Source organism: Syngnathoides biaculeatus, chromosome 9, assembly GCF_019802595.1.
Source record: "Syngnathoides biaculeatus isolate LvHL_M chromosome 9, ASM1980259v1, whole genome shotgun sequence".
NCBI classification, from domain to species: domain Eukaryota; kingdom Metazoa; phylum Chordata; class Actinopteri; order Syngnathiformes; family Syngnathidae; genus Syngnathoides; species Syngnathoides biaculeatus.
Window position 1 is genome coordinate 11,886,226 of NC_084648.1, and position 18,692 is coordinate 11,904,917.

An 18,692-nucleotide genomic window follows, 5' to 3' on the forward strand; every position below is an offset into this window, starting at 1 on the left:
TGTCTTCCACTTTTATGCGAGCGAGGGTCCGCACCTTGGCGAGAGACCCTCATCCATGGCCAGCCTCAGGCTCAGCTGGAGCCCAGTGGATGAGCTAATTGTGGAGAGAAGAGGAGGAGGAGGAGGAGGAGGAGAGCGTTTCTATGTGTGTGAGCGAGCGAGCTGGACCACCCACTCGGCAGATTCAGAGGCGCAGGATTCACAGCCCATTCTGTTGACCCGGCTCTGGGCGAGACCCTCCCGGATTGTTTCCGAGCGGGAGGAGGAGGCGCGCTAAACAGTGTGCTGCGTTTCTCCCCTTCGGGCACACAAAAGGCATCTGAATTGTGTCGGTAGTGGAGCACTCGTGGAGTGGCCCTCCTGCCCGCCTGCCGTGGCGGCCTGAATGAAACATCTGTGGAGAGAAATCCCGGTTTGCCTTTCAGCCGTACTGACAACCTCTTTTCTCTCCCTCCACCACACTTGTTGACGGTGCGTCTTATTTTGGGAAGGAAAAAAAAAAACAAAGAAAAAGCGCAGACTGAAGTATGCTCCAAACTCTGAAGTTTTGGTTGGCAAAAATGCTGGTAAAAATTCAGAATTGAGAGTGCACCTTGAAGATAGTGGTTAGCGATACGATTGTTTTTAATATTGATCTCAAGTGAGACAGGCGCCAGTTTGATACGGTACAACAATCCATTTTCTGAACCGCTTATCCTCACGAGGGTCGCGCGGAGTGCTGGAGCCTATCCCAGCTGTCAACAGGCAGGAGGCGGGGTACACCCTGAATTGGTTGCCAGCCAATCGCAAGGCGTACTCACAATCACACCTTGACTTACAAGTTTAAAATTTGAGTACTGTATGGTGGCCGTAATCCCACCTCACTATACTTCCCAATAATCATCAGTTTGCCAAATAGTACATTTTTTTTTCCCAAAAAAAGAGGGTTCAATCTGTTTTATGAATTTAGAAATTTGCCTTAGGTTTGATAGTGAGTGCGAGTGGCTGTTTGTCTCCGTGTGGCCCGTGATTGGGTGGCGTGCCCCGCCTCCTCCCCGGAGATAGTTGGGATGGGCTCCGGCACTCCCGCGACCCTTGTGAGGATAAGCGGCTCAGATAATGGAAGGATACACTTATAGAGTATTAGGAAACAAAGTCTGTCCAGAAGGAGCGGCACAATGATTTGAATTGCAGCATTAAATGATGATGCACAAGACACATTGGTATATCTAAAATACATTTTAATAGACACAGGTCAAATTTGACACTGAACAGCCAGCAGTGTACACGCATTTTTGTATCACCTGTATGAAACAAGGACATTTTTACATATTTAAATTTTTGTGTACCGCGTTTTCCACACTACAAGGCACACCTAAAATCCTTTAATTTTCTCAAAAGCCGACGGTGCGCCTTATATATGGATCAATATTGAGCCTTTAGTGCAGCTCCATCTAATGGCTGCATAACGTAACCCCAGCCTCTACTGTAGTGTCTATTCTCTGCGCCTTATAATCCAGTGCGCCTTATATATGGGAAAAAATCTTAAAATAGGTAATTCATTGAAGGTGTGCATTATAGTGCGGAAAATACGGTATTTCGGGTCATTTTAAGGAAAAGTCATCATATTTAAGGGTGAAATAATATTAAGTCAGTATTTATATTGCTGCCAAATGTTAAAAGAGCTCAAATATTACTGGAACAGTGTTTAAGGGTTAAATGTTTTTTTTTCCCCTTACATGCACCTTCTGCACTCGGCCGTGACATCATGTCGTATAAGATATGAAATAGATGAATGTGTCCCTCCCCGCGAACCAGTACATTGAGTCCATCCATCACCCCCCCCCCCCCCACCCACACACACACACACACACCATATGCAACGAGACCACTGAGACATTTCACTTTAATTGAAAAGGAAACTCAGATCCTTGACATACATCCTGGTCACTCTTTCTCTTTAATCAATTTCCTCCCTTTTGGCCCTATATCATCTGTAATTACTTTTCCTTACCCACCCCTTTGTGAGGTCTACACACACACACACACACACACACACACACACACACACGTATTGCTAACTCTACTATAAGGAAGGCAATACCTTGGGCATCAATACCCACAGCCCCCTTGAGCCCCCTCCAGTCCTGAACAATGGTGAGGGCGCACTGGCTCCAGAACCCCACTAGGCCACCCCTGACCCCTTGCCCACTTACCCCACCCTCCTCAACCACCCCCTGCTCACCTACACACAGTTTTACATTCATGGCATACCTTAGTATTTTCATACCTACGGTTATATCCAACCTGCAACAAACACTGGAAAACAAGTTTCATTCCTTGCAAAGAAAAAAAAAAAAGGGAGAAAAATAGCTCCTAGCAGGACAAAGTGTCTGCTGGCAGCTGCTATTGGGCTAAATAATGACCTGCCTCATAATCATAAAATACAATTGTTTACAGAACATTCAAAAATAACCTTGGGCGATGAGCAACGTGCTGCTTCGCAACCTCTGTGGACTGTTGCGATACCAATAGCATTTTTTGCGGTATTATTATACGCCACAGTCTCCACCTGCTCACCTGTCCCGTTTTTGTTGTTGTTTTTGTTGTTTGGCCATCCGCAGGCTCCTCCTGGTTAAAATTTTGCAAGATAGAATTGCAACACAGAGTGAAGTAATTTCAAGTTTTTCTGTATGTCTGCAGTAAAATGTAAGAGCTTTATATCTTGGAGAGAAGCTTCAAGATTATAGCTGATGTCTGAAGACAAATGGTTGAGCAACACATGTAGACAGGTAATATATCAATACTCACAGGCATATATTCTTTATCCCCTGTGAAGAATGACTAATAATCCTGACATACTGAAAAGTTGGGAGGACTTGAGCTTCCGGTACACTGTATCTATGTTTGTCTTATGCTGGAGAGTCACTGATGGTGTAGTGCTACACACGCCTGCCTTTGGTGCGGGCAGCGTGGGATCAATTCCTGCTCAGTGATGACGACCAGTTCAGGGTGTCGTCCACCTTTCGCCTGAAGCTAGCTGGGATAGGCTCCAGCTTTCCCGCAACCCTTTTGAGGATAAGCGGCTTGGATCATGACACGACATGTCTTATGCTGCCCCCACCTGGCCAAGGCGCACACACCAGAATGATGCAGCACAATTCGCATTGTAGGAGAAAGTGTGACAAAAAGTTTGTATTATTTTTAGTTCAATTTAATATTTAAGTACTGTATGTCATTATTGTTTTTGTAAGAGTTGAAGAATATGTACAGTACTGGAGGGTGACGTTTTTGTCATTATAAAAACATTGCAGTGATTTGGGTTTTGCGGCTGGTACAGGCATTTCCGTTTCATTGAAATGGGGAAAGATGATTTGAGGTGTGAGTGTTTCCAGTGACGAATTAAGCACGTATCTCAAGGGATTAGCGTAAAATGATTTTTTATGCGATATATTGACCCTTTTTCCCCACAACACAGATACTGTCAGAGAACGAAAACAACAAAGTGAGATTACAAAATGCGCAGCAGTGCACTGACGTCCAAGCATCCGTCAAATCTGTCAGCGCAGTATTTCATGAAAGATGATAAATAACATTGACTTACGCTAACATGCAGATGCACTGGCACCGCAAAGTACCGCAAAGGATTGCGTACTTTGCGAGTCTTATATCAATCTCCGCACCTCGCTTTCTGGGACGTCGGCCCAGTGTTGCGCCGAGTGCCGTAACGGACTGGCTCCGAAATGACAAAACGTTGGCCATTCATTTCTGAATTTAACATAAAAATGACTAAAACGGAGTTAGCCCACTATAGTTGAAAGTGGCTCATATTTGGCCCTACATTGACGTGAACAAAAGCCGTTCTTATTAGTTTTCAAGAGCACATAGTGTTGGCGTGAGCCCGCAGGGAAAAGGTCAGGGCTTTAGGGGACACTTTAAATCCCAACTCAGCTTGTAATCGCTCCCATTTGAACTCGAGAAGCCGCGCGATGGCAGCGGGTCAAGAGTCACGTCTTTCATGGACGCCTCGCCTTTGCCCCGTTGTAACTCAAGTTTTCCCTCACGGAAAACATTTTTTTAGGAGCGGCCGTTTGTTATTGGGTGACATTACCGCTTTGTTCTGGAAGAATTACCTTTTTTTTGTGTTGGAATTTTTATTTTTATTTTATTTTGTCTTGTAAATCACGATCTCTTCACAGTAGAAATTTATTCACATTTTCTCAGAGAAATTACATTTTCTTTGTAGTATCTAAAGGTTTTTCTCAACCAAAATTAAACGTGATCACAACTTTATTTTCATTAGAGATATTTGTGGAGAGTTCTGACTACTTGTAACATTTTGACGAAAATTTTTTAGCCCTATGGTCTTTTTCTGGTTAAAAAAAAAAAAAATAAAAATTAATAATTAAAACGTGACTTTTGTTATATTTAAATTTTTTGTAACATTACTTTATTCCTTCAAGATTGACATTAATCACATAACATCATAGCTTTTTCACGTAACATTCCAACTTTATTCACATAACCTTTTTCACCTTTTTATCAAATTTTAAAAATTTATTTTTTATCATATGTGAAATTATTTCATCTAAAAAAAGTACTCCTTAATTGTTGTAACTTTTCAAAATTACCCCTCAATATTGTGACATAATTGCAATCATATTACGACTGCAGTTGTATTTTTTTATAACAGTTCAACATTATTTTCAAAACATTTTTTTTTCTTTTAAAAATTTTATTCTTGTAGTATAAAATTTTTTCTTGAAAAATCACATTTTTTTTCCTCCTAATAATTCATCCCCATTTATCTCGCACAATCCTCAAACCGAATTCCCATCATTTATGACTTTACAAGACGTAAATTGTTTTGCTTGAAACATCTTGACTTTAGTCTCATAATTTTTATCCTATAGAAGTATGACTTAATTCTTGCAATATTTGAACATTTTATACCAACCATATAATTTTATTTCCGTAATCTTATGACTGAAGCTGTTCTTTTTTTGTGTGAAAATTACAACTTTATTCCTGTAGCATTTTACTTTTTTCTTACATTTTTTTCTTTCTTTTTCTTGTAACATTTTGACTCTATTTTCATGTTAACATTTTTCCTTTTATTTTGACTCCCCCCTAGGAACATTCTGGCCTTTTTTTTCTCAAACCTGTTAACAATATTTTATTCCAATGAGATCATATTTGTAATTAATTAACATCATAGTTTTTCTTCTATTCTCACAACATTCTGATTTAATTCCCAACCTTTTTTTCACATGCAGATTTAATATTCAGATAACATTACAGTATGACAGTATTCACGTAGCAATGACAAACCAGACTTTTTGTCTTAAATTTATATCTTTATTCATTTAACATCACTACTTTTTCCCCACCTAATATCAATTATTGTCATGAACCTCCGGTGCGGGGGCGGACCCAAATGCAGGACTTCTAGGTAGAGGCACAATCTTCAATATGTTTATTCCGGAAACTGGGTCATACACATTGTAGCATTACGGCAAGGCACAGGTACAGAAACACTAGGCTAGGCGGGATCCAAAAGACACCAAGGACCGATGACTATGGGGCAAACTTACAACTCAACAGGTTGTGACTCGGACTTAATTTAAACTTTCATTTTTATTTCCAAAGAAATAGAATTTTTTTAAACTCATAACATTGCAACTTCATTATTGTAATATGGGGACTCAATGGGCATGTAACATTTTTCACAAAACATTTAGAATATTCTTGCAACCGTTTGACTGTCTTCTCATAATTTTTCTTCACCCCAGAACATTGTTGTTGTAATCTTAAAAAAAAAATCAATTCTTATCATTTCATCATGACTACATACACCTAACTTTATTCTCACCACTTTCAAATGTTTTAGAAAAAAGAAGAAAAAAATTCTGTCTTCAGTTTTAAAAATAATTTTATAAATAATAAAAAATATAAATATACACTTTAAAAATCCCAACATTATTTTCTCTGTTGTACATTTTGACTTTCTTCCCATTAAAAGTCATGTAACGATCAGGTTGTTACACTATAACATTCCTCTTATTTTCTTCTAAAATACCTTTTTTTTTCTTGTCAAATAATTTTGTTTCTCAAACTTTTCCATTGTATTCTAGCATTTTACACAATAAGCTCCACGCTGAGGAATCGAAATGCATTTTTATTAGCGTATAATTCCCAACTTTTGGACTCACTTCCCAGGTGGCTACAGTATAAAATCTCGTAAATATAATATCTGGCACTTTTCCCTCCGCGCATACATTTTATAGGCTGGATAAAAATGCCCCTTTTAAATTACACACCTTTGGAACTTCTCCAAAATTGACCACCCAAGGAAAGGCAGTACACGTACCACCCACGCATTCGCTGTCGGCGGGATTTATCACCGGTGCGCTTAACGAATGATGTGGTGCTGGTATTGAGCGTGTGTTTGATGTTGGAACAACAGCATCAATAGTGCATTGTTGTTGTGGCTGTAACAGTAACAAAAACACCGACAAACGCATCGTTGACCATCGCCAAGGAACACACCGTCTGAGGCCTAAATGGGGAAACCCCTCACCTGAAATTTTTAGAACTGAAGAAGCCTTTTGGATTCAAAGTGAAGTGAAAGCGAAAAACATTAACAGGTAACTTCATTCAAGAGTTACGGTTTGGAATGTTATGCACGGTACACTCAAAATAGTTTGAGAAAACATAGTAATACAGTAATCCCTCGTTTTTTGCAGTTAATTGGTACCAGATCCATCTGCAAAAAGTGGAAAAACAGTGAAGTAGGGGTAAATGCCGTTTTGGCTTCATAGGTCCTTGTCGTCTTGCTGGGGATGCCGCATTATGCTGTATCAATGCGGCTTCCCGTTACAGTACTGTACTAATTATTATTATTGGTCAATGTTGTCGTGCTGGGAATGGTGCATTAGTATGTAGTGATCCCGGTTTTTTTTTTGGGGGGGGGGGCAGAAATTGTGACACACTGAATCCATGATAGGTGATCCACGAAGTAGAGAGGGATTACTGTATAGTGCATTTGTGGTCAGTAAAAAAAAGATGTCTGATTCCTTTTGAAAATTACCAAAAAATAACACTGAGCCAATATTTCCTTCTTGTAATGGACACTTTTCGTAAATGGAAGGTCTTCAGTTAAAAACAATCATTTGAAATCATGGATTTTGTTCACTTTATTTAGCTACAGAATAAGTTCAAAATATTAAAAACAGCTTTGAGATATGATGCCATGCTCACGTGACCCTAGTCGTGTGAGGTATTAAGCAACTGCACTTTGGTTCTCTGCCATTGCATTACATGGATGCAAAATTCCGGTTGGACAAAACAACATGTCAGTGTTCATTAGTGCAATCTAGTTAGCATACGAAACAGCAGATGAGATAAAAGACAAGCACGCAAAATAACACATGACATCATATTGGGGGGGGGGACATTTGGACTTACAGTACTAACATTTCCTCGAGTTGCTTTTAAAAGTTGAACACCACACTATCACCATAGAAGCACGGAGACCAAAGAGGGTATCCATCAAATTTGGATGGCGCAAAAATACACGTGAACAAGCGACGATTACAAATTAAAGTTTTTGTACACCTTGGATCGATTGAATGGCCTGCTGCCTGCCTTGAGGACAGTATAAGATACAGACAGATGGATACAGTATACTGTACATGGAGGTCTGTACAGTATAGACATCATCTCTGCTCCTCGTAGCGCTTCTAAGCTCCTTGCAGAGGATAAAGAATACGTGACTCTGAGTACTGTTATATCGAATGTCTAAATCTGTCGCTGGATCGTTTATGTTCAAATATCAGTTGCTTAAAGAATTCTATATGCATTTCCCATTGTGTTGGCATTACCGTTAAGCTTGTGGACTAATTTAAAATTATTTTTTAAATTTTGCTTATGTACAAAAAGTACATTTTGACAGTGAGTGGCATTAACTAGCTTGAAGGCTGTTTATGATGAATTGAATGAATGACTGAATGAATTGCTCACGATTTACCAAACTCATTTGCAGAGAATAAAGAATGACTCTGAATGGGGCGGCACGGTTGGTCAGCTTGTAAAGCGTTGGCCTCGCAGTTCTGAGGTCCCGGGTTCAATCCCGGACCCGCCTGTGTGGAGTTTGCATGTTCTCTGCGTGCCTGCGCGGGTTTTCTCCGGGCACTCCGGTTCCCTTCCACATCCCAAAAACATGCAACATGAATTGGACACTCTAAATTGCCCTTAAGTGTGATTGTGAGTGCGGCTGTTTGTCTTGATCTACCCTGTGATTGGCTGGCAACCAGTTCAGGGTGTACCCCACCTCCCGCCCGTTGACAGCTGGGATAGGCTCTCCAGTACTCCCCGCGACCCTTGTGAGGATAAGCGGCAAAGAAAATGGATGGAAGACTTTGAATGGCTAAATGCATTGCTGCAACATTTGTGTTCAAATATCAGACACTTAAAGAATTGTATATGCATTTCCCATTATCTGTGAGCATTAGTGTTAAGTTAGCATGCTAAACATAATTCTTATTTTATGTGTACTTTGACGGTAAACTTCAACTGGAAATGGCATTAAATACCTTGAAGGCTTTGTTCTGATGAATTGCTTACTATTTGCCAAACATATCTACCACCATATCACTGCTCATTTTCTTATCTTTTGTTCTCACAAGTCAGAGCAAAAATCAAATAGCCGAATGAGACCAGATCTCAAATTTTGGGGGAACAAAATTTTAACCCAGGGGCAAAACTAGCTGTAGCTGCTCATAGTGGAGGTTGTAGCAGTTCAAATTTGTTTCACAAAATTCAGCACTTCAGAGGGTACTAACGGCGGTTTCTATCATCACTGTATTCTCACCGTATGTGCGGAAAAATAATTTCCACAAAATCCTGCGATATAGCCAATAATTTGCAATGTAAATACAATCAAATCTGCAACACAGCGAAGCCGCAAAACGTGGCCCACTTGACTGTACACAGTGATGAGCAAACAGGTTAAAGAACCCGTTATTAAAAAAAAAAAAAAAAAAACGAGACGAGACCATCCAGCGTCATGAAGTGCTTTAATGCGGATTCTTTCCATTTCAGTGAGCTCTTGACTTGAAGTGTCGCCTGAGCGTTTGTCGCTTTATGGGGCAAGGGACCATATTTGGTATGTCAAAAATGGACTCTATACACACACACACATACGCACGCACTATTGATGTGTGTCTTCTCATGTGAGGTTGAAAGCGGGGGTGACCGCGTGTAGGAGGGGTTGCTTGAAGGTGAAGTGAAGGTCAAGACTTGATTTTTCTTTTTGTTGCTCTTGATCATATTTGAATTCCTTTCAAGAGTCTAATGTTCAAATGATAGCGAGATGTTAAAAGTGCTTGCGTGTGGTCGCCAATGCAGCTGCGAACACGCATGAATGCCCACGCACACAAACACGCACACATCTACTCAGTGATTGGAGTCTTTGGTCCTCATCAGTGCACTAAAAAAGAAGAAAAAAAAACTGCAGATCCGTTTCTTTAACTTGTGAGCAAATACAGACCTGCATGTGTGTGTTTGTGTGTGTTCTTGTCTTTCAGGCTTCTTGGGAACAACACGTATTACCTTGCGTATTTTGTGGTGATGTTGCAACTAACAACAATTCTAAGATTGATCTTCTACTACGACTATTATGACTGTACAGTTGTTCCCACCTCTCGTTACAGTTTGCGCCACTAAATTTTGGTACCCGAAGTCGGGTTTTGTCCTCACTTATCCCCCACTACTTCCCTTCGAGCACTACTATTCGTATGTACGTCTCTCATCTTTTAAAATATTAGTCCCTCTTAAATTTGGTGCTCCAGGGGGAACCCCCTCTCCCCATGATTATATTGTTAATATCACCCAGTGAATGAAAGAGCTGGTGAGTTGGTTGCAAAGGTTTTGCAAATGTTCTCCTTAATTTGTATTATTCCACTTTTTTTTCTCATTCAATCCCCGTTGTACATCGTGCTAACCCTTGGATTCTTTAAAACATTAACTGTCGCATTCTTTGGCCTCCAGCGTCAAAACCTTAATATATTTTGGTCGTTCAATTCAAAAAGTGAAACTGAAAGTGAAATTGTAGAGATATTTTCAGATATGTGTGTGTATTCTCGATGCTTATAGCTCACAGCAAACGAAGACTCAAAATTCACCATCTATAGAAACTGGATTATCTGTGAAAGGATCAAGAAATAAATTACTTGTAATGTACAAATTAGACTGGAATTTGCTCTCTGAAAAGTATTTCCCAAAGTGTTTAATGACTCTATTTAATATCTGAGTATTAAAATAAATTGACTTTTCTACCATATGTCTTGAGCTCCACCTGTACTACAACCCGTAGTTTTCCTGTAAAAAACTCATCATGCACCCCCCCACAATTCGATGCCCAGGGTTGACCTCCCCACCGGGACCTGGGAAATGCCAAGCCATGACCTCATTTTCCATTTACTGTAACACACATTCCACTGCATTATCGTTTTGTCCAGAACTTCGTCTTACAGGAGTGAATGATGGTGTAGTGGTACACACACCTGCCTTTGGTCAGTGATGGTGTCGATATCTCCCCTGCGACTGACTGGCGACCAGTTCAGGGTGTAGGCCGCCATTTGCCCGAAGCTAGCTGGGATAGGCTCCAGCTTTCCTGCAACCCTTGTGAGGATAAGCGGCTTGGATAATGACATGGCCTGACTTTGTCAGACAAAATTCACGGGATGTGCGCTCCGGTTAAATATTCTCCGACACAATAGTTGTAATGTCGGGGCCCCACCTGCGCGGAACATCTACATGCATGCATGTGTGTGTGTGTGTGTGTGTGTGTGTGTGTGTGTGTCTTTGTGCGTGTGCATCTACACACACACACACACCGTAGAAAAAGCACAGAAGGCGCACAGATGTGCAACAAGCAGAGTTATAGCTCTCATATGGCACAAGACACCACCAGTGGAATCTGACATTCTCCCAGGGGGAAGGCGGATTGTATAGCCGAATATTCATGACGAAATGGATATTGATAATCATTAGAGTCGAGCGTGACAGTGCGTGATTAATTTTGTTTGCATTGCGTGAAAACACTTGGAAGCGGATCAACGGGAAGACCGCCTTCCCTCACACCTTTTGAGCGCGCCGTGCTGCATGCATAGTTTGGTTTGGCCGTTGAATACCGAGCGTTGCAACTGGAACGCTGCAGAGGTCATTGTGTCGGTCTTTCTTTCACGGACAGCGATGTGACGAACATGATCTCAATTGAACCACTGAGAAGTAGAGTGGGCAACCTCCATTTTTGTCCATTTTGCAGGAGAGATATGAAGTTTTACAGCTGCAATAAAATGCGGGGGATTTATAGCTTAGTGATTTACAGGTATATGGCAGTGATTATTCTTCCCGATAGTTGTTTTTTTTTTATAGAAAGTGGGGTTTTCCTCTGATTTACATTAATTATAATGCAGCTTTTATCCACCCCTGAGGTACTGTCGTCATCATGAGTTTCATACTTTGGTTGTGGTTAGTATCTCTGTTGCATGAAAGAAAAGAAACAAGTTCTGATTTAAAAAAAACAAAAAACAAAAATGTTTTGCGGTATGGCGGTCTATTTCCAAATATCCATCAAACGTATTGGTATTTCATGAAAGATAATAGATTGCGTGCAGATGCGCTGGCACCCAAGCCGAAGAACTACTTCTATTAAGCTCTGAACCGGTTTCTCCAAAACTATGTTGAGATTGGGAAAACAAAAACGATAAAAATGCTGTGAGAGGAATTCATCATCGTCTTGATCTTTCACTCATGATGGAACTGATCCCTGTTTATTCCGAACACCGTTTCGCATTACGACTCACTAGGGCGGCACAATGAACAAAACTGGTTTGTTCAAAGTTCTTTTACTTGAAATGAATGAATTGAATTGGAAAAAAATGCAGATCCAGATATGGAGATGTACAGAAAATCTTCCCTTTTTTCATTTCATCTACATCATCACCAACCTCAGATTGCTTTTGGTAGAGTCCAGTTTTCTGTTTTCCGAACACAATAACATGATTTTAAACATTCTCAGGAAAACTGAGATGAAAAAAAGGGGAAAAAACACAAGTAGGCAATACAAATAAAAGCCAGGCGCTTGTAGAGACGAGTTAAGGAACATAAATATCGTCAGGACAATGAAGTGAGCACCATAAACGTCAACAGAAGCTGGAGGCTGAGTAAAAAGTCAGCCACGAATGGCGGTTCCAAATTGAATGGCCAACGACCAACGTGTGTGGAAGGTCTTTCAAGCACCAGATGCTCGAACACTCTTGCGAAATCTGTCTTGTCTTGCCACCCCATAAAATGTTCTGCTCTCGTACTATTGACACTTGATTTTTACGCATAGGTAACATCCTGAACTTTATGGTGAAGCCAGAAAGGTGTCCCAGTTTTACTATAATTTTTAGTAGTAGTGCTGGCTGATCTAACGTCTTCATTCAATGAGATTCCAAATCCGTTCTCACCTCGATGACATCCACATTTTTCTGTCCTGTGATTGGGTGGTCTGTGCAAATCTTGTTGCAGCTAATTTCAACTGGCAAAACACGTCGGCAGCGATTTACGCACGTTACGACATTTAATAGTCAGCGTTTCTGGTGACTATGATGTTGTACGCTTAACCCGCTTCTTTGCCCCATCGAGGCAAAGCTGCTTGCTGAATGGTTTTTAACTATTGGGGGTCACTAGCACACAAATAATTATTGTCGTAGCTTATACAGTAAGTACGCTAAATGCCTTCCTTCGGATCATTAATTGAGGGTCAGCTGAGGTCAGTGAAGCCCCCTCATGCTGGTAAAAGTGGCGGAATGACCCGTCAATCTTCAGTGGCGGCGGATATTCCGGCATGAGAAGGGACCGTCGGCGAGGATGAGGCTTAATGGCGGACGTGGAAAAAATGAGAACAACCCAATGAGAGCTTTGCAGTGGTTTTTTTTTGTCATCTGTACACCAAATTAGCGTGAGGAGGGGTGGGGCGGCGATGGTGGTGGTGGGGGGGGAGCACAGATGGACCACACCGACTGCCTGACTTTGGACTAATGTGGACATTTTCTCTCTCCGGGGTCAGATATTTACTCCTAATTAGCCAGAGGAATGCGACGCATGAGAGCGGAACAGATACGTTACCGTTTTGGCTGGAATTCCCCCCCCCACGACCACCCCCCTTTCCACGGCATGCGCTGCTTTAACCTGATTAGGTATGGCACTTATCAGAGGGAGATGAAAGCGCTCCGGGTTCAGTGACGCATTGCTGGACACCCCCCCCCACACACACACACACTTTTCTGTCGTCCCACTTTTCCGCCGCCGATTCAGTCCCTCTATCTCGACTCGTGGCGGCGATTTAGTATAACTTCTGACACGTCACCCTCGGCGTGGCACTTGTTTCGTGAAAAGTAGATCAAAAGTGTTGAGATTATTTCTTTTAAAAAAAATGACTATTACTGTGTGGGGGGTTGGGGGTTGAAATGAGATAAACAAGTTTTACGAGGTGAGAAAAGGGGCATGGTGTTGTCAGGAAGTGAGACCATTTACAATGTGTGTTTGTTTCTTTGCGAGCATCCAACCTGCTGGCCGCAATTCGGAGCAGATTTTACTCGTCAATCTTGGCACACAAAACTTAATAACGTGAAAAGAAATCAGGGCAATTCTGAATCCCAATTCTCCATCTCTGGCCAGGAAAGGTCGAATTCTGGCAATCTGTGATGAATGATCGTAAATCCTCCCTGTCTATCCATCCATTCATTAATTTCTATCCTCATTTGAATCTCCCGTAAACTGGAGTCTATAAAATCTGACTTTGGGCACGAGAACCGGAGGCCCGCTCTGGATTGGACTGGTGGCCGGCCAATCCCGGCGCATGGAATTCATATTTGTCTTGTGGAACTAAGCCACTTCGAAATGGAACACTAACTCGTTCGCCACCACAGCAGAATTAGAAGATGAGCTAGGAGCTAGCCTTGCTTCCCCTTATTTTCGCTCTTTCAGGAACATAACTGGGGAAAAAAAAAACTATCTCAGAGTATCATCAGAAAGCTATTAGGGAACATTAGTCAAATTTTACGTTGTATCCAGTTTCTGATGATGCATATTATGGCAGTGGAAGCATTACACTTTGGGCTCGTTTGTATTCATCTGCAACTGAGCTTTTAGATTCTTTTTGGTCTGAGAACCTTCAGACTTTTCATGGCCCTGCCGGTCCCTGTCCCGGCACGCACCTGCCGCAATCGTCCTCGTCTCTAGTAATTACATCCCAGTTATATAGAACCTCACGTACGGTCTGGCCCTTGCCAGATCATTGCTTCATGCGTCGTCCCCGCACTCTCCTAATCCCGTTCCTGACCTCCCGTGTACCTACTCCTGCCTGCCCACTGACCTGCCTCTTACACCTGACATTCTTGTTACTGTCTGCCTGATCCCTGACACTGGACCGAATGAACACTTTTCCCGAACTGCCTCTGTGTCTCCCGAGTCGTGCATTTGGGTCCAACCCCGTGTTCTGGTCGTGACGGACTTCTGCTAGAAAGTTAAAGCTGAAGAGGAATTTCAAGTCAAAGTTTTTAGATGGGTTTAGCTAGACCCCAGACCTGTGCATAAATTATGCATCCTACACTAGAGCAATCCGACAGATTTTAAAAGGATTTTTCAAAATTGGCAAAATTGGCTGATGGTCTCCGATCGCTTGTACCAGAAGGGCACAGGCAGGTTCACAAGCTGTAAAGGTCGAGTTTCAAGGGGACAAGTGCAGAAACTTTGACAAAACCACCTCCGTGAGAAGATTTTTTTTCTTGATGGGTGTCTCGGCAAATTCTCAGAAGTAGGGGTCTGCCCTTCAAAAAACCAAACTCTCAAGGTAGCTTTACAAAAAGACACAAGTACTGTATGTTCTTAAGTCAAGGCTCTAAAGTAACTGTTTCAAAGCAGTAGCAGGTACAAATAGTTTTAGATGCCAACGCATTAAAGATTATGTTCTGCTGTCTGTCTGTTGGTCTACAGGATCTCAGTGACACGTAATTGATGCTTTTGACATCCATCTTGTGGCGACAAAATCCCACCGCTTCCACCGCTTTCACCCATCTGGTTGCCGTGTTTAGAAGACGCACGCGGTAAGTGGATTTTTCGTGTCGTCGTCAGCTCTATCTCATGTTGTCGCTGACGCCGTCTAAGATTTTCCAGCCGGCTAACAAATGAAAGCAGTCTGCCGGTGATCACATTCGCTGTGTTTGACACACTCGATCTAAGACGTCGGCTCAGCTGAGTCACACATACACACGCAGAGCAGCATGCCACACACACGCCAAGCACTTTGCGATAAACCGCAGCCCGTTTACGCTACGTGACGCGGTGCGCTGGCTCAGGGGTGAGCTCAGCTCGGCGAGCGCGATTCACAATCAACTGAAATGTGTTTTTGCTTCGGCGGCACCGTGGAGCAACTGGTGAGAGCGTCGGCCTCACAGTTCTGAGGGCCGGTGGTTTCAATCCCGGCCCCGCCTGTGTGGAGTTTGCATGTTCTCCCTGTGTCTGCGTGGGTTTTCTCCGGGTGCTCTGTTTCCCTTCCATGTCCCAAAAACCTCCCCGTAACAAGTATATCAGTACCAAAAGTTGTTCACTTGCCTTCATATTGTAGTTACATAACTCTACATTATTGTAACGTTCAACTCCCAGGAGTCATTTTCAAGAGTACAACCACTGCTAACGCTCTACTGTAATCTATTCCAACGTATCATTTTATAGCCAAATCCTGCATGGACAAAATTAAGGTGAGTTAAATCAAAACACAATGTGAAAGAGAAAAATGTCCACTATTTGTTTTTAACCTCAACCGATGTCATCACCTTAATGCTTTATCCAGCTAACAACCAGCCAACTTTACATTCTCATTTGCTGACTTCCATGTCAGTAATCAGGCCAGGCCTGCCTTTTAAAGGCACAGGCACGCGTACACACACACACACACACACGCAGGCACACACACATAAACATTCAACATCCACCCACCCATTATTCAAAGCATTCACCCTCACTAGGGTCGCGGGCCTTGCTGGCGCCTATCCCAGAAGCAGGGTACACCCAGAACTGGACGGGCTACGCCAAAGGCCCAAATTTAGAATGTGAGGATGGCGACCCCGAGTGGACATAAATAATATCTGACCGTCCCATGAATATAGTTTGGTAACATGTGCATGAACCTTATAAATGTATAGTTATTCTGTAATAAATTAGGTTTTTGGGTCGTTGCTTCATGGTGGTGGTCTCGAACCTAACCCCGGCAATAAACAAGGGATTACTGTATACAAAAATATTTTTTTTTTTTTCAAGTCTAATCCAATAACTTAGCCACAATCAAACACATATGTAAATAAAACCATAGTCGCCAAAACTTTGGGTCGCCGGCTGTGTTGGAAATCATTGATTGTTGTGTGGTCCCGGTCACATGTTCCACACAGGGACCGCCTCCTGCTGGCCCATGGTCAGCACGACAAGGGTGGGCGTCCCTCACAAGCAACCCCGAGCCATTTGAAGATGATATTTGTGGCTACTTTCCACCCACAGTGCCAAGCTGCCAGTGATTAGATCTCATTTAAGTGGGCCCTCAGGAGGAAGGGGGGGTGGAGTTGAACTTTTTGAGGGTGGGCTCCCACATCAGGGTCCACCGGCCACTCCTGCACGGTCTTCGGCTCGCGCATTTTGACTGTCATTGGCTCCTGTGAACCACAAGTGATGTATTTGGGGTGCGGTAGGCTCTGGCTCATGCATGGTCGGTAACGTTGTAAAATGACAAGCCATTATTACACATGGTGACGACCCCCCCCACCCCCGACCACACTCATGATGCTACTTGCCAAAAAGCTTTTAAAATTCATATAGTATAAGGCAACTTCACCGTTACTGTGGCTTTTCTGTCATCAGGTTGGGACTTGCGGCACGGTGGTGCAGCTGTAGAATGTTGGCCTCGCAGTTCTGAGGACCGGGTTTCAAATACCGGGGTGCCTGTGTGGAGTTTGCATGTTCTCCCCATGCCTGCGTGGGTTTTCCACGGGCACTCCGGTTTCCTCCCACATCCCAAAAACATGCAACATTATTCGGACACTCTAAATTGCTCCGAGGTGTGATTGTGAGTGCGACTGTTGTCTGTTCTTATTATATTGCCCCATCAATTCATACTGCTACATGGGGCAGTCAAGTTTTTTGACCCAAGTTGTCAAGTGAACAGCATTGTCTGTATGTATGGCTGGCTTTTATGATTTCTATTTTTAACTCAGGATGGGGCATGAATGATTAGCACGGCACTTAAATATAGTGGAAAAAAAACCCTGTACTTAAAGGGTAAATCCATCGGTTTGCATTAACAACGTATCCAATAGGTCATGTAATATGTCCTTTTTTTGTTGAAAATGTGACATTAAATCATCTCTCATTTAAGTGTTTTGAGAAGATTTTATCAACAATTACGAATTTTAGGGGGCGGTGCTATTTTCGCAAGTCCCATGACCTACATGGACGTATGTGACGTGTTTCGTGCCGTTCCAAATGCTCGATTATATGGGACACCATTACGCCCAGCGCTGATTTCTCGGATTTATCCTCATCTGATGAAGAAATAGCAGTATCAGTTGATCGGGAAGACGGAGGAATACTTCCATACAGAGCGGCAGAGCTGTGAGCTCGCTCCTCGCAGAGCCAGTAGCTCAGCCTGGCGGAGCCGTGAGCTCGTCAGACTCTGCGTCATTCCGCCTCAAGAACCATCCAAATATTCAACATTCTTTACAGCCGAGCGGCGGAGCGCGCTCGCAGGGGAGCGAGCTCACGGCTCCGCCGCTTGGCGGCATTATTTACAGCCACAGGTTGAAATCTGTATTCCTCCATCTTCCCGATCAACCGAGCTGCTCAGGGCTGTGCCGCTCACGGATGTGTATGGTAGTATTCCTCAGTCTTCCCGATCAACCGATACTGCTATTTCTTCATCAAATGAGAATAAATCCAAGAAATCAGCGCTGGGCAAAAATGGTGTCCCACGTAATCGAGCCTTTGTTGCGGCACAGTCCCGCACGTAGGTCATGTGACTCGCGAAAATGGCAGCCCCTGAAAATTCGTAATTGTCGATAAAAATCTTCTCAAAACACTATTAAATGAGAGAGGATTTAACATCACATTGTCAAAATAGAGTACATATTACATGACCTATTGGATACATTGTTGATGCAAACCAGTGGATTTCCCCTTTAAATGCTGATTCAATTAATTGCACTTCACATTCAAATTACATCTAAATTGTACCTAAATAAAACGTCACAAAAAACAGTCAAATGATGAAATGTTACCAAATGTACATGTACCAAAATGTTACGTGCAACTGCATTTTGCTTGGCCAGTGATTCTTTCACATGCTACTAGAGAGAGCCGTGTACCACAAATGAGACGTACAGAAGCGTATTACTGCCACACCCCCCAAAAAAAGGGTTGCGTTTCACATAATAATATGAATCGTTTCACATAATAATGTGAATCATTTCACATTATTATGTGAATTGTTTCACATTATTATGTGACTCATTTCACATAATAACGTAGATTCGTTTCACATAATGTAGAAAATAATAAATAAATACATTTCACCCCTCTTTACCCCGCCCCCCCAAAAGACAATTAGTTCCAGTTCG

General features: G+C 42.4%; 1 long non-coding RNA gene across 2 annotated transcripts in view; it reads left to right on the top strand.

Annotated features, from left to right (window-relative positions):
• The window catches only part of LOC133506539 (uncharacterized), a 116,579-nt gene that overhangs the window by 61,148 nt on the left and 36,739 nt on the right, over window positions 1-18,692 (top strand). For both annotated transcript variants that reach the window (XR_009796522.1, XR_009796521.1), the window contains exon 5: window positions 15,028-15,137. This is a non-coding gene — a long non-coding RNA (uncharacterized LOC133506539). The remainder of the gene's footprint in view (window positions 1-15,027; window positions 15,138-18,692) is intronic.